General features: G+C 34.1%; 1 protein-coding gene across 2 annotated transcripts in view; it reads right to left on the bottom strand.

Annotated features, from left to right (window-relative positions):
- Positions 1-9,168, bottom strand: part of LOC136417330 (fibroblast growth factor receptor homolog 1-like) — a 30,072-nt gene extending 20,904 nt beyond the window's left edge. The window contains exon 1 of one of the 2 annotated variants that reach the window (XM_066402993.1): positions 8,847-9,168. The gene's annotated coding sequence lies outside the window, so the exon portion shown is untranslated. The remainder of the gene's footprint in view (positions 1-8,846) is intronic. The other variant, XM_066402992.1, reaches the window with a different exon arrangement.
- Between the last annotated feature and the right edge of the window lie 3,620 nt (positions 9,169-12,788).

Genomic DNA, 12,788 nt, shown 5'->3' with positions numbered 1-12,788 from the left:
CCTTATAAATATACATAGTAAGAAGATGGGTCAAAATAAGATTTACTACTAACCGAGAGCGAAGCTAAACCATTTAATCGCAGAACTTTACTAAAAGCCTCTTAAGACTTGAAAGTTTTTAAAAGTAAGGCCTTGCGTTGGTAGTGACTCTAAAACCCTTTTCAAGGGGTTTTAAATAGTTTATTAAATCCTTTGATAAATCAAAAGGCCATTTATTTTTAGGTTCAACTGGAAGCTGATACCTCGATTTTTGTCGGTAGTCTAATTGCCTTTGTTTAGGAATCCCTAAATACTTTTCCGGCATTTCTTACTTTGAGCTGTCAATTATTAGACTGGAGGTATTAAAGGATATATTTTTAAACTCTCTGAGTGAGGCGACTTGAAAACGAGACTATAAATCCGTTGGAGCACTCTTATAACAATAAAGCTCACCATCTAGACATATACAGGGTGTTTCAGTTTTAAGCTCCATCCTTTCAGGGGGTGGTAGAAACTCGCTAAATAAAATGACTGTAAATTGATATGACTTGAAAAACGCATATTAGCAAACGTATGTCAATATTTTTCTTTTGCAGCTCTTTCAATTTTTGAGATATTTAGTTCAAATTCGAGTCGTACATTTTTATTATAGAGCCCCCATCAACTCGCTGAACATCTACAGAGTGACATTTCTCAAGGAGTCAGTCACTGACGTTCTTCTTTAAATTTAAAAACTTTTTTGTCCCTTGCATTTTTTCACGTTCTTCACATAACTGTCGCAAAACGCTTAATTTTTAACATAATTCTGCAATACGTATTCAGAACACACCACTACATTAAACTTCAAAATCGCCGGAATTTGGGTCCCTGCAATCAAGCTTTTTTACCAAAAATTAAAATATTAAGTTTGCCTCAGGGGCAAAGTTGCAGTTAGTTGAGAAAAAAATAGCAGGGTCGTATGAACTTCGTTATACCTACATGGAATTAATGGTATAAATGAAGTGTTGCTCAGGATGCTGTGGCAAATTGCTGAAAACCAGATGAGACATGTGAAAACGTACAAGAGGCAAAAAAACTCTAAAGTGAACGGGATACTTCAAATTTTGATTAGGGTATATCAGCAGTGTTCCACAAAAAAGTTTGGGTTGATAAAAAGGGGCCCGACCAGTTAAAAATATCACCTTGTAGATTTTCGAATTGGCTTTAAGAGTCAGTTGATGTGGATTCTTATAAAAAATGCGCGTTCTAAATTCGAATCAAATCTCTCAAAAATTGAAAGAGCTGCAAAGAAAAAACGAAAAAATCTGAAAATTTTACATCATGTATGTTCGCTAATGTGCATTTTCGAAATACTATTTAGTTATAAAACCGTCTTATTTTGAGATTTTCTAACATCCCCTGACAAGGCGCGAGTTAAAACTGAAAGACCCTGTACCCAGATATATCCTATACCGAATTACAAATTGCAATTGGCAAACAAACGGAGGAATTGCAAGGATTAATAAAATAAATATTTGGAATTTCGAATTTCCATTTCAAGGGATCAGTGGGCATTATTCACTTAGATTTGTTTAGTTTATTTAGTAAAATTAAGTTATCAACATGCACCTTCTAATTAGGAAATAATTCTACAAACAAAAGCCTCGTAAGTTCCTGCACCGTACCGTTTCCATTAACCCGCTGGCTAGGGGGCTAGACAAAAATCGCTTTGTAACTATTAAAGTCATCAGATATTTAGCAATATTTCAAAAAGTACGTCCCTTGACAGTCGTGCAATGAAAAATATATTTGGTGATGTATCGCACAACTGGACTAAAAACAAAAAAATAAAAAATAAATCACAGATTACGACAAAGGCAAATACGTCGTGTTGTTCGGCAACTTTAAGTGGCTGGTATTAATTGTGCAAACATGGTTTAATGGTAATTGTTGTCTAAAGTGGATTGCTATTTCCAGACATTTAGCACATTCACACAACCAAATTAGTCGGAGGGCATCTTCATGCTAGCAATTGAGACACACTAGAATCAGCTTGACATGCCGGAGCTTTCATAACCCAAATTCGGAAAGCTATTTAGTCATGCACCAACATTAATCAGAATACGTGTAAATTGGTACACTGAAGTGGAAAATATAATATCTTACCTTGCACAACTCAGTGATGTTTGAATACACGATAAAATGATTTTTTTTCTTGAATCTTACCATAAAAACTTGAATGTGCATAGGTGGAAGTCAGGTGCACAACTACTGGTGACTTAGGATTAGTAAGACACTTTTTCTTCGCTCAAGGGAAATTCATAAACCGTTTATGTGTTCGATGCACAAAGTCACATAAGATAAATACAATATTCAGATGCAATTGCAACAAGCGCTCGTGTGCGAGCGCTTATAAGACTCAACATCTTTTGATGTTCCTATTTTTATCTCTATCCAACATCTTCGAGAGTCTGCTGAGGTCCAATGAAAACCACCTATGTAGATGATTTTCAATGGTTCTAGTAATAATATCTGGTACTTGAGCAACAAAATTAACCGATAAAATTTCGAAAAATCCTTAATACACTCCGGATCTCCCTAAGTTGACCAAAGGGAAAGTATACCTTATAAGCCGCTCGTGACTAATTATTGTACTGAAGATTAATTTATCATGATGACCTCGACGTACTATTCCACGTATCATAGTACCTCTGGAATTTGTCATCTCAACAACTCTGTATACAGGGTGTTTCTGAATAGGTGGTAAAAATTTTAATGGGGAATCCAGAGTCAAATTTAAGATGAAAAATTCGTATCAAGAAATGTTCAAAAACGCTTCGTCTTCGACCTGCAGGGTGTTAAAAACACTATAACAAACAAACAAGTAATTAAAAAAAGCTAAAAAAAGTGTTTTTTAACGCTCTTTAGATCGAAAACGAAGCATTTTTGGACATGTCCTTATGTGAACTTTTCGTCTTATATTTGGCTCAGGATTCAGCAATTAAAATTTTTACCATCAATTCAGAAATACCCTGTATATGTAATAATTTTAAAATTTAAGAGGACGTTCTAGGTGAATCATCCTGTTAGCAATATAAACCAAACTACAAGACATAGATTAAGCTAGAAAGAACTGAAAAAGGTAAAAATGGGGGAACCAACCAGAGTTTTCGGTTACTTTATAGCCACCACACTTTTACGTTGCTGCCACCTATCCCTCCTCTAAATGGAACACTCGGGAAAGAGGAACCCCAATATCCCTGCATGACACTTAAAGTCCCTTATGAGCCAAAATATTAATGCATGCATATACCAGCAAGATAAATTACCTGGAGGCAAAGAAATGATACTTGTCATGGGACTTATTTGCCTGGTAAAATTTCCAACACGTGAATACATAATTAGGCCGTAACACCCAAAATAACTTTTCGAAAATGTCTAAAATAAAATAGGCAAAATTTAGTGGAACAGTCCTGGTCCTATATAGATAACAAAACAAATTGCGGCAACCGCATTAAACCCAAATAGGGATATTAACAAAACAGTACTCATATGAATCATATTGGCAAAGTGCATTTAGGACTATTTATTAATGGTTTATTGATTCCGATTAAATAAATGAATTGGACGACCTCAGCAATTCTAATGGTCGAAATCCTGTTAAATTGAAATGTCTGTTTCAAAGACGTCGGCTAATTAAGTATTGGCATGTTAAGCATTAAATCTTGGCGATCATGTGAAAGAAAGCACCAAAATGCATTCAATTTCCTGAATTGGTCTGTAATTCATGCACATATGTACATATATGTATATACGACCACATATGGTCAAATCACGTGACTTTTCATGCACGTCACAAGCTCCATATTAGCAGCGATGCCACATGTTTTCAAAATTAATATATAGCAGGAATTTGTCGGGTATTGATGCACCGCTATCGGTGTTTAACAGTATTGTTAGATTCAAAGCAAACAATTATCCTACCAATGAACAAAAAAAGTAAAAATAATGATCTTTATTACTAACAAATTAACGAATCTGAAGAAAATGTATGTATGATGAAGAAATATATATACACATGTACAAACAAACACATTTAAAAAAGCATACTTAGTCACTAAAATCACTGAAGGGAATTTCTGATTCACTTGATTAATCAACATTAACAATTATGTGGATGGATGACATTTCCTTTCTATCAAACAGTTTCTCTCTTGTAAACCAAGCCAAAATTCCCTTTTCTGTGTGCTGAATAGAATTTACATGATTTTCTGAAATCAACACTCTGTTTTTTATGTTTCTGTAATTCATAAAAATAAACACCCATGAAATACTTGCGATTTTTATACATATCATAAATTTCGTTGCGGATAGCACTAACATCTAACAATGATATGTCAGTCACTGATTTCTTTCTCCTTCGATTTTTCTTGGGGGAATGTAGCTGCACATTGCCTTTCATTGCCATTGATACCTTACTTACAGTAGGCAAACTCAAGTTCAATGCATTCGAAATACGCTAAATAAAACAAGAGTTTATAATACTCAATTCCAAAATATTAAAATTTAATTTACCGCTCTAACTGAATTCAATGGTAACAAGAATCCGTTATTTTTCAATTCTCTTTTAAAGTAGTTGATAAGGGACGCTACAAGCTTCTTACACCGACTGTTTAAGAACTTGAGCATTATACTAACAATAATAATAAATAGTCAGAAACATAATTTTAGTTCTCAAAAGAACAAATTTTGACCGCCAAAGTTGACGGACAAAGAAAACAACGATTTAAACCAAAACATCAACAAATTAAGCGGCAACCGTGCAAAACATAGAGCTATGTTTAGGCATTCAAATATATCTTTATTCTTTTTTAGCATATTAAATTAATATGACCTGTCATTTTACGTATGTCTAATCTCAATCGTTACATTTTGTGACGTGAATAAAAAGTTACGTCACTTGAACCATAGGTGATATTTAACAGATTCACATATTTACAATTTGTCAAAACTTTGGGCCTAAATAATCCATTAAACCAAATATATTTAGCTACAATTTGTGTATATAAAAGTTGCTTTGAATTGGCAATACTATGTTGAATTTCGTGAGTACACAAATACTGGTATATGTATATACCAATGTTTATCCGAAATTGTTCATATTGCCCCGCTTTTAATCTTTGAATTACAGGCTTCATAAACGAATCAAATAAGAGCATGCGGGACTTATATTTACTTTAATAATGGGTCATTTTACTCCAATTGGAAAACTTGCACAGAAATAAAATATGATCCAAACGACGTTCCTTTAAGAAAAATCTCAGAAATCGGGCTATAGTGGACTAACCTGAATTAACCGAAATTGTTCATATTGTCCTGTTTTTAATCTTTCAATTATGGGCTTCATAAACGAATCAAATAAGAGCATGCGGGACTTGTATACATATGCATACTTTAATAATGGGTCATTTTACTCCAATTGGGAAATTTATAGAGAAATGAAATTTGATCCAAACGACGTTCCTTTAAGAAAAATCTCAGGAATCCTGCTTTAGTGGCTAACCTGAATTAACCGAAATTGTTCATATTGTCCTGTTTTAACCTTTTAATTACGGACTTCATTAACGAATCAAATGAAAGCATCTGGGACTTGTATTTACTTTAATGTGAGGTCATTTTACCCCAACTAGAAAACTTACACATAAAAAAAATATTATCTGAAGGATGCTTTCTTTAAAAAAATCTCCGAAATCCGACTTCAATGTGACCAATGCCGACTAATGCGTCTTCCCCATACCTTTTTTCCCTTCGATACCCGGTTTGGCCTCAATTTCCCCCTCAGCGATAAGGCGACAAATTATATTACTTCAGAAACAAATCAGCCCCTAGGCTTAAAGAAATACTAATAATATAAGAATGAATTGCAAAACGAAAGGAATTGATTAAAACTTCGGCGGACAATCTTCTGAATTGGGGTACATCCCTGTTTGTCACCGACTTAATTAAAATTCGAAACAAGATTGTAATCAACGACACTTTTATGTATGTGTAAAAATAACATCACAAATTAATAGCCGTCATGTTAAATGCTGTATAAATATTAATCGAAACAAAAGGAATGCATCTCTTAATGTTATGTAATTGAATATTTGAACACAATGTAAACATTAAGCTACATAGAGGCGTAATATGTTAAATGTGCCTGGTTAGGCCGAGAGATGTTTACATTATGCAACCGATCACTTAAAAATATGAAGAACCGTAAATAATTAATTCAGTGTGACTGCATAACATGTAAGACGCAGCATCTACAGAAACCTCATATCCATTCCTATACAGTCCTCAGATGAAAGCCAATCATTGAAGGTCAATAGATACTTCAGAAAGCTGTTAGAAATTTGAGTTGGACTTTTTATGGTAGGGGCCAGCAATTTAAACCACATGTATACTTTTCTTCACAGACCCTTGAAGTGTGTTTCGAATCGAGCCTGTGCAAGAAATAGTATAAAGGAAAATACCAGACACGTCGTAAAGATATTGAAAGTAAATATTTTTTATAGAGCTAATTTATAGCATATGTACGTAGCTACGGTCGAGGAAAGTTTTGGCCCAGGTTGTGCCTAGGAGGAGGCACGACTGCAAAAATCAATTATCTTAAAGGCAGTAATGTGCGAGTAAAAAAAGATTTTATAAGCGCCAGACAGTCAATTTAGAGCAGGTTTTTCAGTTTTGCTTCCATGCCAAGAAAAATATCGGACTATTCTGTAGTGATAGGAGTTCGATTTTTAAAACGCCAACTCGCGGCGCATTCAAGCGATCTTATGTAAATTAATTTTCCAAATTACATACAACTCTGTTTGATGACGTTTTTGAAAACTATTATTAGACTGTATACGTTGAAATTGTCAATTCCAATACACCTCGAATTAAAATTAATCTCAACGCTTACAACATTTAAATAAAATGTTTCATGCGGAAGAGAAGAAACATATGATCCCTAGTTTGGTAACTGAAACGTCCCAAATTCGACGCATCTCAACTTAGAGAGTTTTATGGAGTCACAGAATTCCCATGAAAAACACATTTATAAGTATTCCCCTTGAATCTTAAAACTTTCGTGTTTGTAACTTTTTTCCTAGTTTGCAAATTGCCCAATGATAAGCAAAACTTACGTCTTCCGGGACTTTTTGGGTCGTTCGATAGGAATAATTTGCTGAAAGCAGAGAAGACAAGATTGAAATCAATTGGTGGCTTGATTTGTGACTTTTTTAAGTGAAATCACGTATTAATCCGTATATTAAAAAAAAAAAGTTCAATATCTCCGCTAGTTTTCGAGATAACGACGCAAATTACAGTGAGAGCAACTCATGGAAAATTAAAACATTTTCTCCTTAGATCGCCTTCAGTTCGTTTTTTTCCACAGTAAATCATTTACGAGGTGTTTAACCTCCATATATTTACCAATTAGACCTTTTTTCTATACATATTTCAGTGTTCTTAAAACTTTTCTTAAATCTGAAAGCAGAAATGAAGAAATTCTGCCTAACTCCGCGCATTTAACTCAAATCTGTATCGTCACTAATAAAAAAGTTACCCACATAAAGGCATACACAGATAATGAGCAATTACAATTATTGCGAGAATGATGCTTAAAATTCCACAATTTCACCCTTCACGGATTCTCTAGCTCCCCCACCGTTGAACGGTGCATTATTCATTTTGTTCTTTCGGTTGATCAAGGGTTCCAAAGTAGTTGTTTTTGACAGAAATTCTCCATTTGGAGCACTATGTACAAAAGAACTAATTCGCAGCCAAAAATAAGCCGTTTTCAAAGCAAAATGGGATATTTTTCCTTATAACTCACACTGATACGCCATCACTCCAGCGGAAATGAAATTCCTTAGTTTGAGGTCAATTACAGACAAATGATTGGACGATTACAAGCTAGTAACTGAAATAATCATTATTATCTATGTCTAATATAGAGAATGTAGAGTTAATGGTCTCATCAATAGGTGGGCTAGCACTCCAGATGACGCGCCGAATTCTTCGCGTTTAGTCACAGTTACACCTATACATTCTGTAATTTTCGTTCAAAAGGATAATGTGCTTTTTCTTGGCACTATGCATATAATGTGCCCTCTTATTTCATTGCACTGATGTACTGATAAATCCTTTTTATTATTAAAATTTCTCTCATTCTCTACGTACCATGAAATTACTCGATCGTTCTTTAGAAGTTGCACAATGACTGACGATAACACCTAATATCCATGTTAAAAAAAGGGCAACTGTTGATTTGAAGCAATACAAAGGAAATACTCGTCAACTCCCCAACCTATGTTCGGACTTCAGGCAATTGAAAAAAAATAAATATAAAACAAGATACATGTACATTTTCCCGACGTTGAGAGAACAATATTTAGCACCCAACTCACTTGGATGAAAAATGAATAATTCAAAAGAAATCCTTGTCACCCTCTTTAAAGCTGAAACCGCTCAAATGACAATTCTCGAAAAGAAAAATATGGTCTCCTTTATTATTTTTAATACATAATGTGCGGCTGTAACATGAGAATGTGCGCATTATCCGCAGGAAAGAAGACACCTTTGATCATTGTGGTTTATTTGAAGAAATTGTTCGCCAAAATCGTTAGATTTGAAGAACATTTGTAACAGTTTACATATCGGGGTTAAAACCTTGAAAACGAATATGTATTTAACTGAGAAAGCTCATCGATTTTTCAGGTCAATTGATAAATAATGAGCGGACTCCTAAAAATAATCCAAACCGTTGGCGAATTAAGAAGTGCGCAAAGCGAAATTGGAGCAGCAAACGTTTCTTAAACTTACTTTTGCACCACACGTAAATAATCTGCATTACTCACCCATCAATAATAAAAAGCCAAATTTGTTTCAGTCCACAAACACTAAATCACTTATTAAATCCGTGGTTATCCTCTTTGGGATTTAGTAGTTTAACAAACCGAGAACACTATTTCGAAAAGATGCGGGCGAATCGTAAATGACAAGGAGGGTGGACCTTTTCTCAATATTTCAGTCCCTCGGTCTTGTCTCAATGGTGGGAGTACGAGCGGTGCGGTACTAACAGGCGCTACCGTCCAACGAGGATCTAAGCTCAGCGACTTCTGGCTCGAAAACTCAAACGCACAGTCTATTTTAGAGTGCGGCAGTCGTACTGCATATTGCCGCCAGTTTCTGCGAATAATTATCTTGAGTACTCTTATCCAGATGCTGAAAACGTTCTGTTTATAGTCGCAGTTTCAGACTTGACCTTACATTTCAGAAAATTTAACATTCACCACGTGGATCTACCGATACTACACCGGCTGCTAAGAATAACGCTGAATGATCGTGTTTGGGTATTTTCATAAAATGTATTTATATGACTGTTGCACTCTGGGATGTGTAACAGAAATTTCAATTTTCGCTGCAATACACCTACTCGCAGTACTCACAGATCTGCCAATTACAATCGTGTCACGGATCTATGATCTAATATTTATTTTGCCATTTTTAGCATGTCAATTTCTTTCACAAGGCGAGAAAGTAGCTAATTTACCGCGGGGTCGAAGATGACGCTGTGAGCTAAGCCGAGGCAGCAAATCTGTGTTTTCTCCAAGTAAAACACATCATTTTTAATAAGAGAAAAATATATATTTTTTTATGTAATTCCAAAGCGCATTGGATTAGGTGCATGTTTTTATAGCAGTTTTGGAGATAGGAAGTATTAAAATTCTCAATTATTCTATATCTTAGATAGCAGTTTGCCCACCTTTCCCAAAGTGACGTATCTTCTATTATATTGTCTTTTTTGCACGCTCATTTCAAGCATTATTCCAAGGCGCGTTCCATTAAGCGCATGGAAGCACAATTCTCTTAAAGAGAGATATTACATTTTATAAATTTTTACAGTATTTGGCACATCGAATCGCAGTTTCGCTACATTTTTCTAATTCCGTGCGCCTCCAATCACACCATCTCTTTGCACATGTATTTACGCAGTTTTTTCCCTTTTTTTAAATATCGCGGTTCTTCTATCATATTGCCGCCTTCGAGCATGATTTGAAAACATTACAATTCCAAAATGTTCCATTGTACCTCGTATTTTTGAAAGAAGATTTTGCACCTCGGATCGCAGCTTTTATACTTTTTCCAATGTCGCATCTGTTATATCGTTCTGTCCTTTTGTATTCGCATTTCGAGCATGTTTCGTTGGATGCGTATTGACACAATTCTGAATTAAAACAGATATATTTTAAATATTTTTCACGTTACATGTTGCACACAGGGTGTCCCAAACAAGTTATTTACTTTTTTCTGATCCTAAATTTTAATTACAAAATGGAACCCATATTCACATTTGAAACGTTGAGTTGGGGTTATAAAGTGCATAACATATTGCGTAACATAGAAAGTTTATTTTATGGTTAAACCTATTACCGTTTATACAGTGTACAGGGTGTCCTATTTTCGATGTAATTGGGGGATTTCAGGTATTTCTCGAATAGATAGAGAAAAACCATGGTCGAGGGGCTTGACCTGATTTTTGAGACAAATCCAGTGGTCTAAACAGCATTTCGATATCTCGACTCGTTTGGGAGATTCAGGGTGTTTTTTGTTTTATGCCGTTTTCTTTAAACGTAACTTTTTTGTTTGAGAATATTTAAAATTTTGGTAAAAATATCTACAGTGCGTTTTTTATGTGCAATCCAGTGGCATACTCGGTTTTTTTCTAGCTTAATTTGTTTTTGAGTTACAAATCAAAGTTGCTTTTTTTAATGGTAGCCATAGTTGACTATGACTCCATTAATTAGAGTTTTTTTAACTTTCTGAAAATATATAGTTTCATATACACATTTATCTCGGTAAATAAGAAAATTATAAACGATTTCCTTTTTTTGTACGGAGTATAATTACATTTTTTAAATATTTTTTCACTCTCTTTGTTTAAATACATCAACGTCCATTTCTATTTATCGGCAGGAGGTATTAGGATTTTCTTCAACTTTCGCTGAGACAGTTATTTCGTCATCTTGTTGGTTCATTTTTGCATAATGTTTGATCCTAGGCTTCTCAAAAGATCCGTGGGTTAATAAACGTTCTTTTAATCTGGCGAGTATATTCTTGTGAGGAAGTCTTCGTTCAGGGAATCTTCAATAAAGTAGCTTTATTATATTGCATTTCCATAAATACTAGTATTATTAAACACACAACCTGCCTATTAAAATATGCCTTTGTAACTTGGTCTGCATTAAAATTACACTGATAGTATATACCATTCATATCCAACTTTTCAAAATTTTCATACTTCGCATTATTGACATGAGCCATCACAAAAAAGTTGTTAATTTGAATAATTAATTATTATTTTAAACAAAGCTTTGAAACACTAAATCTAATTACATCTATGTTTCTACCATTTATTTATATGAAACAACTGCGTGAAGTTCATAGGTTCATAAGTTTAAAAGGTGTTTTTCAAAAAATCGTTAATAATTTTCTTATTTACCGAGATAAATATATGAAGCTGTATATTTTCAAAAAACTAACAAAAATCTCTAGTTAATGGACTCATAGCCAACTATGATTACCATTTTAAAAAAATGCAACTTTGATCTGTAACTCGAAAGAAAATTAAGCTGGAAAAAAATCGAGTACGCCACTGGACTGCGCATAAAAAACGCACCAAAGATGTTTTTACCAAAATTTTAAATATTCACAAACAAAAAAGTTATGGGATTTTAAAGAAAACGGCATAAAACGAAAAACAACCTGTATCTCCCAAACAAATCGAGATATCGAAATGTTGTTTAGACCATTGAGTTTGTCTCAAAAATCAGGCCAAGAGTCCTGACCATGGCTTCTTTCTATCTATTCGGGAAATACCTGAAACCCCTCAATTACATCGAAAATAGGACACCCTGTACATAATATGTGTATGACATGAAGTTATATCGTTTGACCTTTCTATGAAATTTCTATGCGTTACGCGTTGTGTAAACCCAGCACTACATGAATCGAGGTGAACATTTTCAAGTGGAAGTTGGTGTAGGAAGAATTTTCCGTCTTAACTTTATAAAAATTTTAATACTTTTAGTGATACATCAATAATAATTTCTAAAAAATAAGATATCTGGGTTCTGTCCTGCGCGAACCAAAACAATTCATTACTTTTCAGGACGTCGATTAATTCCTCCACATTTCCCTTACCCGTAAAAGGCGTTTTCTTTTAAAACTCAAGTGTAAAAATGCATTTATATGAATTTCCCCGTCTCAAACGGGCGTATCAAATTTCATTAGTTCTAACTAAGTTATGGCCACTTAATCAAAGAGAGATGCGCAATAAATTATTGAACCCATAAGAATGAGATATCCAGGACATAGTGACACCGAGTATAATTCACTGTAGATTTTCAACTGGTAATCTAGATGAACTTCAAAAAGTGAAATATAAGACCCATTTTCTAAATGGCTAATTGCATGCAAATGGTTTAATACTTACACGAAAGCAAGAGGTTATAACATATTTTTAGCATTTTCCTCCGTTATAAATTGATCACTAAGGGTTTCAGTAGGCATTTGCTATTGTCAGGATTAATGAGGTTCGTTTCATTACTCATCGTTTAGTGTATTAAATAAATTTTTCCACATCATTTGCTAAAACTGATCCCAAACAAATTTCAGCTGCTAATGAAACGAGCTTAATAAACATACATACGTGATAATTGGCAAATTAAGTGGATTGTACCGATGTTTATTCAAAATACGTTCGTTTAGATTTTTTGTTGTCTGAACCGATTGGCAAA

The sequence above is a fragment of the Euwallacea similis genome, chromosome 27 (assembly GCF_039881205.1).
Source record: "Euwallacea similis isolate ESF13 chromosome 27, ESF131.1, whole genome shotgun sequence".
NCBI classification, from domain to species: Eukaryota; Metazoa; Arthropoda; class Insecta; order Coleoptera; family Curculionidae; genus Euwallacea; species Euwallacea similis.
Note: the sequence above shows the minus strand (reverse complement) of the source record. Positions and strands in the feature narration are given on the sequence as shown.